This window comes from Monodon monoceros, unplaced genomic scaffold (assembly GCF_005190385.1).
Source record: "Monodon monoceros isolate NGI ecotype Baffin Bay Population unplaced genomic scaffold, NGI_Narwhal_1 Super_Scaffold_16, whole genome shotgun sequence".
Taxonomy (NCBI): Eukaryota; Metazoa; Chordata; class Mammalia; order Artiodactyla; family Monodontidae; genus Monodon; species Monodon monoceros.
Genome location: NW_021703772.1, coordinates 12,745,668 through 12,766,521, shown reverse-complemented (window position 1 = coordinate 12,766,521; position 20,854 = coordinate 12,745,668). Strand labels below are relative to the sequence as shown.

The 20,854-nt window shown below is 36.6% G+C and overlaps 1 pseudogene; it reads left to right on the top strand.

The window, feature by feature from the left end:
* Nucleotides 1-1,647: 1,647 nt before the first annotated feature.
* Nucleotides 1,648-20,440, top strand: LOC114897015 (annotated as a pseudogene).
* Nucleotides 20,441-20,854: the final 414 nt, after the last annotated feature.

The following is a 20,854-nucleotide window of genomic DNA, read 5'->3' as shown; positions in this document are numbered from 1 at the left end:
TGGAATCTAGAAGACCACTTAGGATGCTACTGCAAAGAGATGGAGGGACGTGGACAGGTTCAGTATGTCTCTTGGAGGTAGACTTGATAGGACTTGATAAAAATGCCTTATAAAATTCCATATACAATTTAGATTTTTGAATCTCTTAAAAAGTGGAAAATTTTAATAACATCGGCTAATAATGAGCTAAGTGGTGGTTTCCCCTTAATTAGAACAGGTGACCTCAGGGTGCTCAGACTGCCCATCCATTGCTTCCTGGTATCTTATACATCTTATTTTATTCCTTGACAATGTATGCTGGGCTGTTATATGCCAGGCCTTTATGAAATGTTTAATACACAATAGCCTTTTTTCTGTGAAGTTGTTATTATTTTTAAGAAATTTCAGGAAGAATGGAAAGAATATTGGGCTTTGAGCCAAAATCGCTGAGCACAATTAATGCAACACTAATTATCCCAGTCACACTGGACCTTTCAGAATCTTCTAATCTGTAACAGTGAGGATAAAAACATCTGTTCAGTCTCCTCTACAGAGCGGTTGTGAGGATCTAATGGGGGCAGTAACTCTCTTCTCTGGCTCTAATACCATGTTGAGTATGCATCTCACTTTGTTCTGCCTTCTATTTTAATTTCTCACGTAGTTTATATGTAGTTCTTCTCCACAAGGTCATTAAGTCCTTGAGGTCTAGTAATGTGCTTGATTCATCTTTGCATGTCCCACAGCTTGAGCATAGAGCTTTGAATACAGTGGCACCAAGGAAAAACTTAAGTTTGTTGAGCAAATGTATTAGGGATATTTTATAAGTTGAAATTGGTTCCCAACATATAAATTTTTAGTACATTGATGAATCACTGTGTCCTGATTTTCTACTGGCCACCTGAGCAATACAGGTAGGTCTGCTTTCAGCCTGAATCTAAAGACAGGTACCAATTGCAGTAGTTAGTTGATCTTGCTGGCAAAATTCAAGAAATCTAACTCAAAGTGACTTAAGCTCTAAAGGACTGAGAAGCTCACAGGTAGGAAATGTGAGCGGTATGGCTCAATTAGGGTACTGTTTGTTCTCTGGTTCTTGTGGCTTGGTTCTGCTGTCTATGGATTCTTTTACCTTGAACTGGTTTGCCTGGTTATGGAATGAAGTTCATAAAATTCTATAGCAGTTTTAGGTTTTACATCAGCTCAACACTCTCAATAGGAGAGAAGTGATACTCATAAATGGTGCTATTGAGTTTGGGATGTGATATTTCTTTACCGTGTGAAAATATACATATATATAATTTTTCTTTTTGCTTCCAGTCAATCATTGACAGAAGCGCTGCATTGACTAAAACTAATGAGGGTTCTTTCCTAAAGCTGGCATAGAATCAAGTGCTGCTACACACTGAAGAAATGGTGCAACAGCTGCTGGAGATTCAACCTCAACATCTGATCTGGACTTAATGTCTCCCTCCCCCAATTCATATGGTGAAATCCTAATTCCCAATGTGATGGTGTTTGGAGGTGGAATCTTTGGGAGATAATCAGATTTAGATGAGGTAATTACAGCAGAGCCCCATGATGGGATAAATTCCCTTACAAGAAGAAGAAGAAGAAACACCAGAGTGTTCTTGTTCTCTGCCTTTCCCTCCCAAGTGAGAATGCAATGAGAAGATGGATATCTGCAAGCCAAGAAGAGAGCTTTCACTAGAACCCACCACGCTGGCACCCAAACCATGGGACTTCCCGGGCCGCAGAACTGTGAGAAATACATTTCTGTTCTTTAAGCCATCTAGTCTATGGTATTTTGTTATGGAACGGATTGCTGACTGAGAAAACATCCAATATATTCTCAGCCAGCCTGAAACCCTAGGGAGACGGGTGGCCTCTCCCATTGTTTAGAATCATAACACAGAGACCAGGACATACTTTTCTCTCTCCAATTCCATTAAGAATAAAAACAGCAACCGTTTACTGCCATTATGTTAGATACTTTACGGCACCTTATCTCATGTAATATCCCCAACAGCCCTGCAATGAGTATTACTACCCCTTACAGCGGAGCAAACCGAGGCTCGGTGTAGTCTTAGTGAATAACCCACTACCACAGTTGGTAAGAGGCTATACCAGTATAGTATACCATATACGGTACGTTGATGGCAATCACTTTTAGTAAAGGGCCAGATAGTAAACATTTTATGCTCTGTGAATGACGTAGTCTTTGTCACAACTACTCTGTCACAAAAGCAGCCATATACGATATGTAAACAAACGGATGTGTGGCTACGTTCTGATAAAACTTTATAGCCACTGCAATTTGAATTTCATATAATCTTCACATCAGTAAATAGCCTTCTTCTTTTGATTCCTTTCAATCACATAAAATGCAGAAAACATTCTTAGATCATGAGGGTATCAAAATAAGCAGTAGGCTGGATTTAGCCTGGGGGACATAGTTTGCTGATTCCTGGGATACACTACATCGTCACCCAGAAAAATCTCACTGGATTCTAAGATGGAATTGAGAGCATTTCTGTGGCCATTTGGTTGTTGAAGCACAACTATTAGTCTCACACCCTTATGGAAAGTGCATTCCATGCCTACATTGTCGGTTAGTGACCCACAGACTGGGGTCTAGAGGCTGGCACAGTGAGATCCTGCAGTTGTCTTGATTCTTGACCATTGGGTCAACCCATCCACCTGAATTCAAGGCTTTAGTGATCATATGAGCATGTCCCGTGGATTACTGGACCTTGTAAAGTGCCCAAATCCCACTAGTGATGTCACCTCTTTGTTGTGCTACCATTGTCTATAATTGTGCATTCACTAAGGAAAGGTTTTCTGTAAGCCTGATATTGACCTATTACTTTTTCTAGTCTATGCCTTTTATTTAAAGCACAAACACTGAAACATTGAGTTAGAGGAGCAAGTGTTTGATGTCTCCTTTCTTTCCCTTTGTTAAGAAATATACCACACCATGCCACTGAAGGCAGTCAGGAGCCAACACCTGTCATTCAGCACCAGCTGAACTTGCTCATCAGCGATGCATCCTGGACCACGTTCAGGTCCAGCCTGAAGCAGAAGCAAGTAGGCAGCTGCCTGGGGGAGAATCAGCACAAACTTGAACAGGTGCTCGGAAGCCTGGATACTTCAAATATTTAAGATGGGAGCCTTGCCCACAAGTAATTTTAAACACACACATTTATCTTTGGTTTTGCCTTCAAGCCCATTTTTAAAAAGCATATCAGTTTCCTTCTGCAGGTTCACTCTTCATTTTAGGAAAGTTTCATGTATTTTTATTTTTCTTTCTTCTTTTTACATGGTGAGTCAATATATTGTCAAACAGCTTAGTGATCTGTTTTACGTATGCCCAGCTTGCTAGGGTATGAATGAATAAAATAAGTCCCCAAACTAAGGCATAAGAAAACCAGTCTGCTTCTTATAAAATCTCTCAGCATAAAAATATAAGGTACATGACCATATTGCCTTTAAGATCTAATTTTAATCTAGTTCTGAATTTGGGTTGTAGAAATTGGAGTCATAGGCAAGAAGCAAAGAGCCCACTGGCTTGCAGACCTTGCTGAATGGAGCCATTGTGAGCATTTGTGAGCAGTGGCTGTATTGGGCCACCCTTTGTCTCCTGAATGCAATTTAAGGTGAGACTTGGGTGTTTAAGATACTTGGTAACCACATGTAGAGATGTGGGGTCAGCCTCCAAAGCATGTCAGCCTCCAAAACCTCCATCAGATACCTCAAGTGAGGTCAGCCTCCAAAGCACATGGCTTTGGTAGTTAGCTCTCATGACCATCTGACAGGATCAAGGCTGCTGGAAAAATGTCATTTAAACACCTTGCTTTGTGATTTTGGTTACTATTTTTTGGTTTATTTTTGTTTTATTGATTGGTGGTTCTCATTTTAACCATGGCTTTAGCCCATTAGGTTTAATTCACTTTTTTTTTTTTTTTTTTTTTTTTTGCAGTACGCAGGCCTCTCACTGTTGTGGCCTCTCCCGTTGTGGAGCATAGGCTCCGGACACGCAGGCTCAGTGGCCATGGCTCACGGGCCCAGCCGCTCCGCGGCAAGTGGGATCTTCCCGGACCAGGGCATGAACCCGTGTCCCCTGCACCGGCAGGCAGACTCTCAACCACTGAGCCACCAGGGAAGCCCCTTAATTCACATTTTTAATCTCAAAGAGAAAAGACATCAATTTAGTACGTCAACAACTTAAAGATTTATCAACTGCCTTTGAGCCTTCATTTTCTTTCCCATTTGCACAATTTTGATTTTATTTGATATTTCCTAGGAAATGCTATCTAAATAACATAGGTATTCTGCCCTATGCTGACTCCTGGGGTTCAGCTACAGGTATTAGGTTTATCCCTCTTTCCTTCTCTCCCTTCAGCCTTTTGAGATTAGAAGAGGAGACTCAGAGGTAGGGTGGAAGTGAGAAAACAGGAATCTTCCACTCTGTCATTATGGTCACCATACTCATTTTTTCCCAAAAAGGACCAAATCGTGTTTGTTTTCAGGGTGTATCAGACAAACTCATTATTAGTCCAGGGCCTTCAGGGAAAGGAAAAAATAAACAGCAACAAAACCCCTCTCCTCTGGTTTGTTAATACTTGGCCTTTCATTTAGAGAGATTTCTTTCATCCCCCAATTGATGTTTTTAGTTAAGCAGTTGAGCTCATATAAACAATCCTATGCCTCCTTCCCAGAGGATGAATTAATCAAGGTATCGCTGCTGGGAAGAAGTTGAATCATTTAGCATCTTTTAGTCAAGAATTAAATAAAGTCTTGATATTTATTTTATTTTAAGCATGTTAAAATGAATACATTTCTAACCATTAGTGACATACTGAAGGTTACTGAGATGGTTGTGGATAGAGCTATAATTTTTTAACACCATAAGGCACAATTATATATTTAGCTACAAAAATTCTGTTGGGAAATAGGTTCATTTTATCAAGTAAACATGGGAACTGTCAAATAAATATCAGCTTGATCTGCTTAGTTATTTATAACCTCTAATAAAATAGATAAATCTACTTAGCCAGTAACTGCTTGAAGTCTAAAAATGCTATTTTCTAGATTTAAAAAAAAAGTGTTTGCTTATCAACACTCCAGAGAACAAATAAATCTTAGGATTAATTCTCCATAAATAATCTGATTCATATCATTCCCTGAATGCAATTTACATCAAGCTGTAAAAATGTCTGATCCACAGTAAGCAAGTTGATGATCTACCAAATGACGTAAAATATTTAAGAACTGGAAAGGTAACATAAGCTGTATACATTTTACTTTATCCTTTTGAAGGGTATAACATCTCATTAAGGTAGAGTAACCACTCTAAATCCAATTATTTCACATTTTATATCAAATTGTCTTCTAAAATCTATTTCTATGTTGACCATAATGAAGCCATCAGTTTAATGAAAAAAAATTTAAAAGATAGAGGAAACAACTGATGTCTCCAGCTTCATCTTTATAAATGAATTAAATTTATATTAAGTTTCACTATTTCTTTGTGGTGTATCATCTTCTGGAAAAGTTTAATTTTTCTAGCTTTTACACTGCCCAACTGCTTGGTTGGAAATATCAAGTTGTCCATCTACAAGTATTTGATACTTTAGTTTAATTCTGTCGAGAATAATCATACTTATCCCTCGGCATTGTGAGAATTAAATATGATTCTACATGTAAAGCTCTTGCAAAGTGCTTGGTAACTGTTAAACACTAAAAAGTTTAGGCATTATTGTTAATATTAAAATAAAGAATGTACATTAAAACACCTGCCCAGGCAAAAATAAGCCTTTGAGAAATGTGTTTCTTCCTTTCTTGTATTATTTATTGTTTTGGTAAGGTAATTTTTTGTTTCTAAACTCAGCTTCCAAAAGAATACTATGCTTTTTTTTTTTTTTAAATGCATAAAAGTAAGATCTTTAGGGGCTTCCCTGGTGGGGCAGTGGTTGAGAGTCCGCCTGCCGATGCAGGGGACACGGGTTCGTGCCCCGGTCCGGGAAGATCCCACATGCCGCGGAGCGGCTAGGCCTGTAAGCCATGGCCGCTGAGCCTGCGCATCCGGACCCTGTGCTCTGCAACGGTAGAGGCCGCAACAGTGAGAGGCCCGCGTACCGCAAGGAAAAAAAAAAAAAAAGTAAGACCTTTAAAGTAAATGAAGTCAATTAACTGATGCATGTACTCAGCAAATACCAGTGAAACTCTGTGATAAAAATTATACTCAGGTTCAGAATATACAAAAAGGGATAATGCATAGATCATACCTCTGAGGCCAAGAACCTCACTTGAAGGGAGACAGATGTGAAAATGATTTTACAACTATGCCATTCATGAGTAAAGTGTTATAATGGGAGTACTAGATGAAATTTAAAACTCAAGTTTTAAACCCAATGCTAACTGTTTCTTACGTACAATATCATTTAATTAACATCTATGCAATAGTTGCTTTTGTATACCTACTTTTATAATGTCTGGGGTTTTTGTTCCCTGCCTTTGTAGACCTAACAATCTGGGTGTTGAAATAAAGACTTACAAATAGTAGAAATATATAGCATTGAGGGTGAAATAATAACACAAATCAACACTGTAAATAATGTCAAATTGCAGTGATATAAGATTTCAAAGGAGGGATTAATAAATTAAGGTGGAATTTTCTGAAAAGCCTTTGTAGTAGAAGAAAAGGCTTTAGTTGGTCCTTGACACATAGATAGGACTTAAATACCTAAAGGCCACAGAGGGAGATTTTCTAGGCTTGTGTAAAGTTTTTAGGCTTGCAAAGGCACAAATCTGAGAAAGTACAGATGGAATGCTATGGTTGGCAAGCGCTGCTTCTTAGTTATACGAAGGTTTTGTGGGAGAATCAAGGATCATGCCTGTGGGTTTTGACATTCCTTAATTACAATATGGGAGAATTTTCTCCTGTAAACATAGGAGAGAGTTATAGTACCCTGTATATATTAGATATTCAATAAATAATTTAAAATGAAATAAAGAAAACATGGTTATTCATGCTTTCACAAATTGCATTTTGAAAATGGGAAACACTAAAGAAGGGACCCAGTTAGGAATTTTGATAATGATCCAACTGGAAACAAGAAACAACTTAAAGTACTCAATGTATATGCAGTTAAAAAAATCATACTTACTAGCCTTATCTTAATAAACCATAGTGACTCAAAATGACTAAATTATTGAGGGCAAGTTTAGAAGGATCAGTACAAAGAATACAGGTAACCATTGTTCCATTGTCTCAGATCTCTGACAAGCACTGTTGATACAAGATGAACACATGAGACATAGTAGCACAAATCCTTCTTTTCTAATTTTTAGTTATTACATACAGTTTGCTCAGAGCATTAAGACAATATGTCAATAGGGAACTGATTTCACCCTGAACCCCACTATTATAATATATTACTATTTGCACTTTCTTTTACTTCCCTTAAAATCTTTATCCATGTGTATATATGGAATTTAAGGAAAAAAAATGTTATGAAGAACCTAAGGGTAAGACAGGAATAAAGACACAGACATACTAGAGAATAGACTTGAGGATATGGGGAGGGGGAAGGGTAAGCTGTGACAAAGTGAGAGAGTGGCATGGACATATATACACTACCAAACGTAAAATAGATAGCTAGTGGGAAGCAGCCGCATAGCACAGGGAGATCAGCTCGGTGCTCTGTGACCGCCTAGACCGGTGGGATAGGGAGGGTGGGAGGGAGGGAGACGCAAGAGGGAAGAGATATGGGAGCATATGTATATGTATAACTGATTCACTTTGTTATAAAGCAGAAACTAACACACCATTGTAAACCAATTATACTCCAATAAAGATGTAAAAAAAAAAAGTCTTAATCATTAAATACCTGCAATTTTGTGCTCTTTATTTTCACTAACTCCACTGCATATAGTTTTCATGTTGCTTCATTCAGTATTCACAATGACAATTGTAGTGACTATCTGATATTTTTGAAATTTTAATGTCCCATAATTTACTACCCTTCTATTGTTGGATATTTAGGTTTTTTCCATTTTTTTCCACTGGTAGAGTTAATGCTGTAATTAATACTTTTATGCATATAGTTGTGTTCTTCTTTTGAATTATTTCCTTAGGATAAATTCTCCAGAGAGATATTACTGGGTCAAAAGGTATAAAGGTTTTTATAGCTTTCCAGACAGGTTGCCAAATTGCTTTTCAAAAGGATTTTACTACATCAATTTATAATACCTAGGTGTATCTCCTGATAATAATGCATGCATTTCCACTCGCTTCCTATCCCATACTATCCATTATAGAGTCTTCTATGAGTATCCAAGCTGTGGATCAGGTGGCTTATTCTTACTCTATCTCTATTCTCCCAAAGATAATCATGTCTTCTTTTGTTGCATGAAGGAACTCCTGTTCCCACTTATAGCACCCTGCAGAATCATGTCTAGGATTTTCCTTATAAAGAGCTGTGGATAAATAGGATTTTTGCCTCGCTGAGAGAAATTTTTGAAAAGACCTTGCAGAGGGAAGGATAATGGATTAAGGCAGAATCAGTGACATAGACTATTTGTTGAACTAACTAGGTTTTCCTGGACTCCAAATGACATTAGAATCCTATCTAGTATTTTATCTTTTCAATAAATTATTTATAAATCCACAATTACTTTTGATTTTGTCCAGCCCCTCTAGTCCAGGAAGGCATTATTGTTGTAGCATATCCTCCTCAAACACATTAGGTACAAGGATCGTAAAAACTTTCCTTTGGTGAAAGACATGGCCTCAGATCCTGATGCTACAATGTATAAACCACATGACCATAGAAAGTAACATGAATTCTCTGATCTGTGAATTCCTTATTCAGTGGATGAGGATGGTATTAACTCCTTCTATGAAGACTGCATGAGATTACATAAGTAGAGTGTTGAGTACAGTGACTAGGACATGGCAAATCCCCAATAAATATTAACTCTTTGAAGGCAGTAGCACAGATTAAGTATGTTTTCTCTATTAAAACCAGTTAAAATATAGCAAGAAGCCCTATGATAGAACAATTTCATTTACTGTTTCAAACATACTGAGAGTATTTCTGAAACATTTTTCAGCCATGGCATATTTGAACATTTGTTAAAAGCTATCAATCCTCTCTCCCTAGACAAATACAAACTTTACATCCTAGTCTTCCAAACTGTCTAAGCTGAGTCCATGAATTTCAAATAAAGCCTTATTTTTACATATCTAATTTCAAATATGAAAAAACTAAGCTTCCAAGAACTTACATAGTTTGTTCAATATTGTACGATTATCTAAAAACATAAAGCAGATCAAAGTAACTATACCTATTTTTCCAACATATTTATATCTGGAAATGTTCAGTGGGAGCTGGAGTTCTTAACTGTTATCTTCTCTAAGATGACTTTTTTTTGTAAAAACAAAATAAAAACTGTAAAACAAAAGTCATTTTTATGAAAACAGAATTTTTGGTCATTTTGATTGCTTCTTTCCTGCCAATGCCAAGGCTTACATTTGCTAGACAATACAGAAATTTTACTTCTTTATGTTTTCTAATTCATATTTTTCTAGTACATCATTCCTCCTGGCTTGTGTTACATACCAGGAAGTGTCAGCACATTTAGTTGAATGGAATCGATTTTCGGGATTACTGACTCAAAGGCAAGTCATAAAGAGAATTATTTTCACCGGGATTTAGTTTTTGCAGTGTCTAATTATGTGTGAGACTCCATACATACTAATGTTTTCAAAATTCAAAGAAAAAAATACAACTTTTTTTTATAGGAGGCAGATCTACAGTTAAAGAAAAATGACTAATTCACAAGTATCTAAGAGATGCTCCCTAAAGAAATCTTGTCAGACAAGCAAAGCAGCACTACACCATTCAAATGAAGTTGCAGACCTGCCTGTGTAGTGTGGGGAAGGTGGTATGTGAAAGTAGATTTTTATAACAGAATTTTTAAAGGTGAAAAAGGAAACCAGATTAAGGTAATCTTCAACCACATCTTGGAAACCTACAATAACAAGAAGAATGACTTTCATTTGCAAGGCTAGTTATCCAGTTAGAATACAGAAATTGTAAGAGACTCCCACTTCCATCTGAAAAACCATAACAATGTAGATAAGCTTCAAACTCACAGATTTGTACAAATCTGTGACAGAGTAAAGGGTGCAATAAAACCTAAATAAATTTTAAAAACATTTTTAAATGATAAGCCTCTCATAGGAGAGAAGAGACTCACAGCTATCCTTATTCATGAGAGAGGGAAGAATTCATCACTGACAAGATAAAGAATAAAATAGCCAAAATTTTAATTGTGAACAACCTATTAATGGATGCTTCTGGAAGCGTTTGCCAAATTAGAATTTTAAGGAACCCAGCACTCCCTGTTGCTCTAATTCCTCCATATGGATATTCAACAATTGTTAGGTCCTGTATGTCAGACATTGGTGGTAAGGCAGGACAAATGAAACAAACTCCCCTTAGGTGCATGAGATCTCCCCCAAACACAGGGCAACTGTTTGCTGAATGGAAATGAAGGAGAGAGATATAGTGATGAGAGGATCCCATTTGAGGTACTCCAGACCCTCAACTACCTAAAGTTAAAAGCCGGAAAATATTGTTGAGAGAAATCAGTTTGAGGCACTCTGGATCTCATCTCCCAAAGGCTAGATATTAGTAGAGGAGAGCTGAGAAAAACGTCTCTGAGGAATTGTAAACATTCTCAGATTATAAGGCAGTTTCCTTATTAGAGCTTGAAGGAAAATATTAGGGTGGAATATTGGAGAAGGAAGAGAACACTCCAATGGCCAAATAACAGGTTTCCTGCCTGTAAAACACACAGAGCTCTCTGTGATATTGTCAGTATTCATACCCCAAGTTTTGCTAAAGGGTGGATCCTGACCTTGCCCACAACATTTGAATCTAGTGATGACTTCAGTCAAACTAAAGGTGTGACAAATTCCTCATCCAAATCAAATAACGATCTCCTTGGTCTATTGGTCTGATTGAAGACAAAGGGTGATCTTTGGAAGTAAACGTTTTGGCATGCAATAAAATAGTAAAAGAAACAAGAAAGTGTGACGTATGGTCAAGAAAGGAAACAGTCAACACAAGCAGATCCAAAGATTACTCACCTGTTGGAATTATCAGATGGGAACTAAATAACTATCATAGAAATATTAAATAATATATTAGGAAAGATGAACAGCATTCCTGAAAAGATAAGAAAAACAAATGGAAATTGTAGAAAGGGAAAACACAAAATAAAGTATACATTAGATGGGTTTGACAGCAGATTGGGCATGACATAGGAAAAGACCAGTGACTTTGAAGTCAGGTTAATAGAAAATATCCAACCAAAACCCAAGAAAACACGAGTGATTTCAGAACATGATCACACATTTTTTGATGCTCTCCCATCAAGAGGAAACTTTGTGATCTCCTTGCTAAACAGAATGTGATTGAAGTGACATTTTGTGACTTGTAAGAGTAGATGCAAAAAGACTGTGGCACTTCTGCTACAGTTTCCAGGGATACACAGTCTTGGAATCCAGCAGCTAGGCTGTGAGGAAGTTCAGGCCAAATGAAAATGACATGTGTTCTGGTTGCCAAGCTCCACTGAAGTCTCAGCTGACAACCAGCTTCAATGGGCAGGCACATGAGTGAGAAAGATTTTGAGATGACTCTAGCTAAAGCCATTGTCAAATCACATGGGAGATGCTTGGTGAGAACCAACTAGCTGAGCCCAGTCAATGCCAAGTTCATGAGACAATAACAATAAATGCTTATTTTTTACTCCACTAAATTTGGGATTGTTTAATACACAATATTAAGTCCATGGAACAAAGCTAGAGTGACTAAGACCAGTGAAACAACAGTGAATGATTTAAATGTGTCATATAAATGGGGTCCCAGAGAAAAGGAGATGTAAAATAGGGGAAATGGCTGAAAATTTTAAAAAATTGATGAAAGACACCAACCCCAAAATACAAATAAATAAATACAGCATATTCAAAGCAGGATAAATAAAAAGAAAACACACACACGTGTGTGTGTGTGTGTGTGTGTGTGTGTATGTAAAGGACTTATATACAGAATCAAAATCAACAATGAAAAGATGAACTAATTAAACTAAGAAAATGAGCAAAAAACTTAAAACGACACTTCACAGAAGAAAATGTTTAAAATGTTCGTAGCAACTTTATGCATAGTTGTCAATAACTGGCAATAGTCCAAATGTTCCTTAACAAGAAGACAAATTGTGATGTATTCTTATAATGAAATACTACTCAGCAACAATAAAGAATGAGCCCTGGGCCTACTGAACGTAAGAAAGCAGACACAAGAGAGTACATTACGTATCATTACATTAACATGAAATTCTCCAACATGCATAAACTATTCTGTAATATGTGAAAATTGTAACAGTGATTTACTCAGTAGAAACTGTAAAAATGACTGGAAATGGGCATGAGGGAACCTTCTGAGGAGCTGCAAATATTCTACTTCTTATCTTGGGTGTTGGTTATAGAATTGTCAAAACATATTGAATTTAATATCTCTGCATTTTAATGAATGTAATTATACCTCAATAAAAATTTAAAACATTTATAAAGCCAGGACTAGGATGCCATATTACTTGAAAAAAGCATCAGGAAAATTCCCTGCATTGGTATATATTTAGGCCAGCTTTTTCAAGTCTCTCGAGGAAGGGTAGTACCTTCAAGAACGTAAATTTCTTTCTTTTTCAACTATTTAATGGCAGCAACAGTGTTTAATATGATGTGGAATGAGAACTCTATTTTCCCAGCTTCTGCATAGGTGCCCAAAACTTAAAATAATAGGTAACAAACACCTCCAGATTTTAGAGAGATGTGTCAGCCTATATATCCAGGACTTAGTAAATGTTTGTGACCACTGCCCAAATTCAGAGTTATGCATTCACACACACACATACACACACACACACACACACACACACACACACATATTATAATGAGGGAAAGTTAAGTATGACAGGTTGATGATTAACTACCAACAGCCCATTTTCCCATTCTATCATTGTTCAGATCAAAGTGTTCAGCTTAGAGAATCTCCTTCCAAGCTCCCTTGCAAACCTTGATAATCATTTGGCATAGTTCTCATAAGTTAAAGGCTTTGACATAGCTTTTAATGCCCTGATTTTTTTAAAAAAAAGGGGGTGGGGGGAAGCTACAGTGGAATTGAAGAGTCTTTTATTTATTTGTTTGTTTGTTTATGTACTTATTTTATTTATTTTCCTGTTCATGTACCACTTCCTCTTTCTTGAAATCAAGTCCCTATGCCTATAGGTTCTGGAGCCATCCTCTGATTGTGAAGACAGATGCCATATGCTGAGAAAAGGGAAACTGGAAACCAGACAGAACTAGGTCGTGAATGACTTTTGAAGGAGCTCTACAAATGTACAAATTTCCTACTTAACCTCTTATTATTTGTAAATAATAAAACTTCTATCTGGTTAAGTAATTGTAGTTGACTCTCTCTTATATACAGCTAAATTCATTCCCATCTAATGCAGTTGGAAAGTGAAGATTTTTACAAGATTTTAGGGAGTGTTGCCTCACTCACAGCCTCACTCTCACCAGAAAATGTGAATTGTAATAGAATAAAGTTTTTATACCCATCACAGTAATTTAAACAGACATAATAAAGGAAAAATACATATTGCTGTTGGAATTGGAATTGTTAGAGATCTTCCCAGAATATTCTAGAAACATCTCTTGAAATATAGATCAGTGGAACAGGATAGAAAGCCTAGAGATAAACCCACGCACATATGGTCACCTTATTTTTGATAAAGGAGGCAAGAATATACAATGGAGAAAAGGCAGCCTCTTCAATAAGTGGTACTGGGAAAACTGGACAGCTACATGTAAAAGAATGAAATTAGAACACTCCCTAACACCATACACAAAAATAAACTTAAAAGAGATTAAAGACCTAAATGTAAGGCCAGACACTATAGAACTCTTAGAGTAAAACATAGGCAGAACACTTTATGACATAAATCACAGCATGATCCTTTTTGACCCACCTCCTAGGGAAATGGAAATAGAAACAAAAATAAACAAATGGGGCCTAAAGAAACTTAAAAGCTTTTGCACAGCAAAGGAAACCATAGACAAGCATAAAAGACAACCCTCAGAATGGTAGAAAATATTTGCCAATGAAGCAACTGACAAAGGCTTAATCTCCAAAATTTACAAGCAGCTCATGCAGCTCAATATCAAAAAATACAAACAACCCAATCCAAAAATGGTCAAAAGACCTAAATAGACATTTCTCCAAAGAAGATATACAGATTGCCAACAAACACATGAAAGGATGCTCAACATCACTAATCATTAGAGAAATGCAAATCAAAACTACAATGAGGTATCACCTCACACCAGTCAGAATGGCCATCATCAAAAATCTACAAACAATAAATGCTGGAGAGGGTGTGGAGAAAAGGGAACACTCTTACACTGTTGGTGGGAATGTAAATTGATACAGCCACTATGGAGAACAGTATGGAGGTTTCTTAAAAAAACTAAAAATAGAACTACCAAATGACCCAGCAATCCCACTACTGGTCATATACCCTGAGAAAATGATAATTCAAAAAGAGTCATTTACCACAATGTTCATTGCAGTTCTATTTACAATAGCCAGGACATGGAAGCAGCCTAAGTGTCCACTGACAGATGAATGGATAAAGAAGATGTGGCACGTATATACAATGGAATATTACTCAGCCATAAAAAGGAACAAAATTGAGTTATTTGTAGTGAGGTGGATGGACCTAGAGTCTGTCATACAGAGTGAAGTAAGTCAGAAAGTGAAAAACAAACACCGTATGCTAACACATATATATGGAATCTAAAAAAAAGAAAAAGTGGTTTGAAGAAGCTAGGGGCAGAACAAGAATAAAGACACAGATGTAGAGAATGTACTTGTGGACAAAGGGAGGGGGAAGGGTAAACTGGGACGAAGTGAGAGAGTGGCATGGGCATATATACACTACCAAATGTAAAATAGATAGCTAGTGGGAAGCAGCCACATAGAACAGGGAGATCAGCTCGGTGCTTTGTGACCACCTAGAGGGGTGGGATAGGGAGGGTGTGAGGGAGATGCAAGAGGGAGGAGACATGGGGATATATGTATATGTATAGCTGATTCACTTTGTTATAAAGCAGAAACTAACACACCATTGTAAAGCAGTTATACTCCAATAAAGATGTTAAAAAAATACATATATTTTGGACAAGTAATTCTACCTGGGACTTTTTTTGACAGACAAAAAGTACTGGAGCATTGGAACACAGGAATATAGAGTAGTGAAGTAACAATGGCAAAAAGAAAGAAAAAAGTGAATGCCCTTCAATAAGAAAACAATTCAGTAGATCATGAGACATACATACCCTGGAGTATTTTGCAGCTGTTGAAGATAAAGAATTAGTGTTATCTCTTCAATATTAGTGCAATACCTACTGCAGTGTCCTCAGTAGAGAGGGACCAGAGGTGGTGGGAACAACTCACCTGGGTGAAAGTGATTAGGAGGTTCATTGTAATAAAGTTGGGAAGACCCAACTAGAAGACACTCTGCTTTTTAGTATTACTGTATGCTGGTAATTCTACTAATATCATTGATAATACACTTTTCCCCATCAGTCAAGATTCTTCTCACTACTCCCCGTCTTTGGTATTGCACTGTGTAACAGTTAACTTGGAAAGGTTTCTTTAAAGTACTATTGAGTAGTGAAAGAAAAATGCAAAATATGTATATCATATTATTCTATTAAAAATAGTGATCAAAATCCTATATCTGTATGCATATTTGTATGAGTGTATATCACATACATAATGCATACACGTATATATGACTAAAATGATTATCTGAGTATGAGAAAAAAGAGAGAAGGCTAATTTCTAGATTGTTAACATGGTGGAGGAGAGGGAGGAGGAAGAAAGAAGATTAGCAAAAATATACTCCATTAAAACTGTATGGGACTTCCCTGGTGGCGCAGTGGTTAAGAGTCTGCCTGCCGATGCAGAGGATGCGGGTTCGAGCCCCGGTCCAGGAAGATCCCACATGCCACGGAGTGGCTGGGCCCGTGAGCCATGGCCGCTGAGCCTGCGCGTCCGGAGCCTGTGCTCCGCAACAGGAGAGGCCACAACAATGAGAGGCCCACGTACTGCAAAAAAAAAAAAAAAAAAAAAGTATGATTTGATCACATCTGCACATTCGTATACATATAAGGGTGGAAATGTAAAATCAGACAGAAGCAAACAGAATATAACAAATTTTAGTAATTTCAAGCTGAAAATTGGGGTCCAGATTTCAGAGCTCCATACTATGTGAAGACTTAAATATCTGAAATCCTATGTGAAAGGATGGGATAGAGATCAGGCTTGGAAGATAGTCAAGAAACACTCGTCCACCCCAAAAATCCAAGATGTACTCCATGAAGAGGTTCTTACCATTTGCTTAAATTGCACGTTGAGAGAACTGACTCATTTAGTACATACAACATGAACACATAAATATAATTGTCACCCATCATTCCATTGCAAATTTTATTGAGAATGAAGACTAACTTTTAAAATATTTTCTTTAGAATGAACATAATCAAATGGTTAACAGAGAGCTCCAATAATTTTTAGTATATAATTTCCTGTTGGCTTGTTTGTTTAGTTATCCAGAAAATTGGGACGCAAGCCTTAAATTTTTATTGTAAGCTTTATAAACACAGAAACTAAGCCTCACGTAGTTCTAAGAAAGCAGAGCTAGGTGGAGGATCGGGGATGATGGTTTGTACCTGACACAAAACAAACATTTTAGTTGTATCTAATCAGAAACTGGTTTTGTTTTTAGTTCCAGTGTCAAATCCAGCAGTCTGCATTAAGGAATCTGTACAGAGGCACAATAGATTCGTCATTAGTCTCCATTAGTCATTCAAGCTGCTTTGTCCATGTCACTGTGACCTTGCAGAGAACACAGTACCCTTAGAGACGTTAAAATCATGTTCTAGGTGAACCTCACCTCATAAAGTACATTAAGGCTATAATTCTGCCCTGTGTAAAAAGACTATGAATTTACTAAAAGATATAAAAATGTTTTTGTTTTTTTTTTAACCTAGAGTAAGTACATGTTAGGATTTGGGAACTCTTGCTTGTATCAAAGTCACTAGATTTATAGCATCAATAACTTACTACAAATAAATAGAAACAGTTCAGTATTTTCTAAATAGTCCTTTTAATTTTAGGCAGAAAGACAATGTGGAGAAGTAAACAGTGTTGACAAGCAAGATGCTTCATTTCCAGGTCTACCTTAGTCAGGTAGTATTGACTTCTTTCTAACAAAGAATAAACATATTTTTCATAAAGAGCTTCACTTTCAATCTCTGCATTCAAGGGAATTGCTATGGAAAAGGTTATTGTCTTTATCTCATTACAAATAAATATTGAGTTGGATAAACATTTCGTTCCAAGTTTTGGATGCTTGCTGGTAATAGATTAATGAACAAAACACAAACCTGTTCTCAAGACATTTGCAGATTCAAGTAGAATGCCATGTGAGAGGTACCCTAATTTTGCTAGTACAAGGAAACTTGTAAGCATAGAAAATTATAAATATCATAATTTTGGTTAGTTTATATACTTTTGTATTAGGAGTTTCCAGGTTAGGATTATGGCCACACATTGCTCTAATTAAATACTTAAAGTTCATGCTTAAGGATCACTTACAAGGTTTTTGAGATCATCAAACTACCAAATCCATACAAGTGAGACAAGATTGAGATGTTTTTACTCCAAATCCTACACCTTAAGCAGAATTACATCAAGGTCAAGCTTGCTTTTAAAGAAATTAAACATATTTCTCAGACATGGAAGCTTGATTAGGAATTTAGATCTGCTCACCTTGGAATAGTGCTTGCCACTTTGGAGTCTACTTTCTTGTATGGGTATGAAAATGGATCATTCAACCCAAGCCAACACTCTGACCAGGCACCTTTCTCTCCAATGCTCTGAAATTAGATGATGAAGAATAAAGGCAATTAAATATTTCCACAGATTGTAGGCAAATAACCCGGAATTAGCTATGACTGTTTGACAGAAAATTTTGGCTTTTAGTTTTTCTTAGCAAGCTGCTCATGAAAATATTGAAGTTGCTGATTTGAGATACATTTAGTTCATTTTTCTTTCATCTTTTTTAAAATTCAGTACTTATTGTATGAGTTTAAAAGGCAAAAGGCCAACAAGACTTATTTTTCATTTTCACACACATTTCCCTTAATAGCTACATTACCAATCTCTACCTGGATATTTTAGTTAGATAAATATATAGAAAAAAAATAAGATAGGCCTAAAAGAGCCTTTGGAAACATCAATTTTTAAAGTTGAAATATAATGCTTGGGTATATTTGCAAAACAAAATAATACTCTGTTCTCTTTTTTTTTTCCCTGTATCGGCAAGTGGACTCTCAACCACTGCGCCACCAGGGAAGCCCTCTGTTCTCTATGATACTTCAACATTTTAACTTGTAGCAGATACCTGTCAATTTAAGCACTGACCCTAAATAAAATTCAAAATTTTTAAAAATTTAGTCAGATAAAAATTTATTCAGACAAATGAATTCTAATAATCTTTTGGGAAATAATTAAATATGATTTGCTTCCTTCCTGTTCAGCTAAACACAGATTACTTAGTCATAGCAACTAATAGTTATGCAGGTTTTGTACATGTTGAGAACTCTTTTAAGCTTTTTGCATGCATTATTTCATGTAAGTCCCATAACAACCCTACGTTGTGCGCATTTATATTAATTAAAAGAAAACTGACTGCTATAACAGAGAAGCCCCATAATTTCAGTCCTTTTATTAAAGAATCTATTTTTTCACAGTCATAAAATCTAATTAGTCATAATTTGGTGCAGGGAATTGTCAGATACCAATACCCATAGATGCTTAAGCCCCTTATATAAAACGGCACAGTATTTGCATATAACCTATGCACGTCCTCCTGTACGTACCCTTTAAATCATTTCTAGATTACTTATAATACTTAATACAATGTAAATTCTATGTAAATAATTGCTGGTACACAGCAATTTCAAGTTTGCTTTTTGGAACATTTTTGAAATTTTTTTCCGAATACTTTTGATTCGTAGTTGGTTGAATTTGAGGAACACATAAATATTGTCCTCTCTTCACTGACAGTTTGAATCTTTACCTAAACAATTCAGGAATGAAGGAAAAAAATGGATGAAATTGATTCTTCTCAGAAGTGAAGACCTTAAGAAATGATGCATTATTTTCGGCTACCTAGATCTTGGGTGAGATCCAAGTTCTTTTCCTCCTTGAGACCCAATGGATTTTTAGCTATTCCTTTGATTCTGTGAGTCTTCTCCGTATCTTTCCAATAAGTTCCTTTTTTTTTTGAATAATTGGCCTAGACTTTCAGCTGAGTTCAATTTTTAAAGGTAGATATAAAGTAGTATATATCACCAAGGTATTTTTTATTACAGCTTTAGTCTCAAAACTGGACTTAAACTGTTAAGATTTTTAAGTCAATTTGACCACCCAGCAAATAAAGAGAGCTAAAGCTGTCCTTTTATCGAAAAACAAACAAGTATGTCTCTTTTTGTGCCTAGCGCAGCTGTGGCTTGCAGTTCCAAGCATCTGAAGCATGTATCAGCTCCAGTAGACTAGAAGCTGTTAACTGACCAGTGTGTTTTCTCCTCATCCATTTACTGGTTCCCACAAACAGAGAATATCTCCTTATCAGTTTCCTAAGGAGCATACAAAGTATACGCTGACAGGAGATGAACTAAAGAAGATCTCATGCAGCAGTCCATTAAGATTGATGACAAGGTCTGAAATGATACACCGTACAGTTGCTGGATTTATGGACGTCATCAATATTGACAAGACTGGAGAGAATTCTGGTCTGATCTATGACACCAAGGTTTACTTTGCTGTTCATCATATTGCACCTGAGGATAGGCCAAGTACAAGTTGTACAACGTGAGAAAGAACTTTATGCGCGCAAAAGGAATCGCACATCTGGTGACTCATGGTGTTCACACCATCTGCTACCCTGATCTCCTCGGCAAGATGAATGACGTCATTCAGATTGATTTGGAGACTGGCAAGATTACTGATTTCATCAAGTTTGACACTGTGTAAAGTGACTGGAGGTGCTAACTTGGGAAGAATTGGTGTGACATCCTGGTTCTTTTGATGTGGTTCATGTCAAAGATGCCAATGGCAGCAGCTTTGTCACCCAGCTCTCCAACGTTTTTCTTATTGGCAAAGGCAACAAACCATGGATTTCTCTTCCCCAAGGAAAAGGTATTCACCTCACCATTACCAAAGAGAGAGAAAAGAGACTGATGGCCAAGCAGAGCTTGAGGTAACATGATTGGTAGAGTCTTTGTACTTAATTAACAACAATACAGCATGATATATTTTTTAAAGTATGTCCAATTAGAGTAACAACTGGCTGTTGTTCAAAGTGACTCTTATCAGTCTCAGTGACCCAGTTGCCAATGACAGAGAGAGAGAGAGAGAAGAAATGAATATATTCAAAGACTCATTGGCAACTCCTGTTGTCTATCTATCATCTATATAGTGAATTTAATTTTTTTCTGATGGCAAATTGATTCTAAATTTCATTGAGCTTTCAAAGCCTTAAACTTCATAAGATAATCTTGTTAAATACAAATATTCTGAGTTACACAAAGGAACATTCTCAGGAGGTCTTGGAGGCAGAATGTAAGCAGATTCTTGTAAATGCAAAATCCCTAGGTCTTGTGTTCTATCTTTAAAAA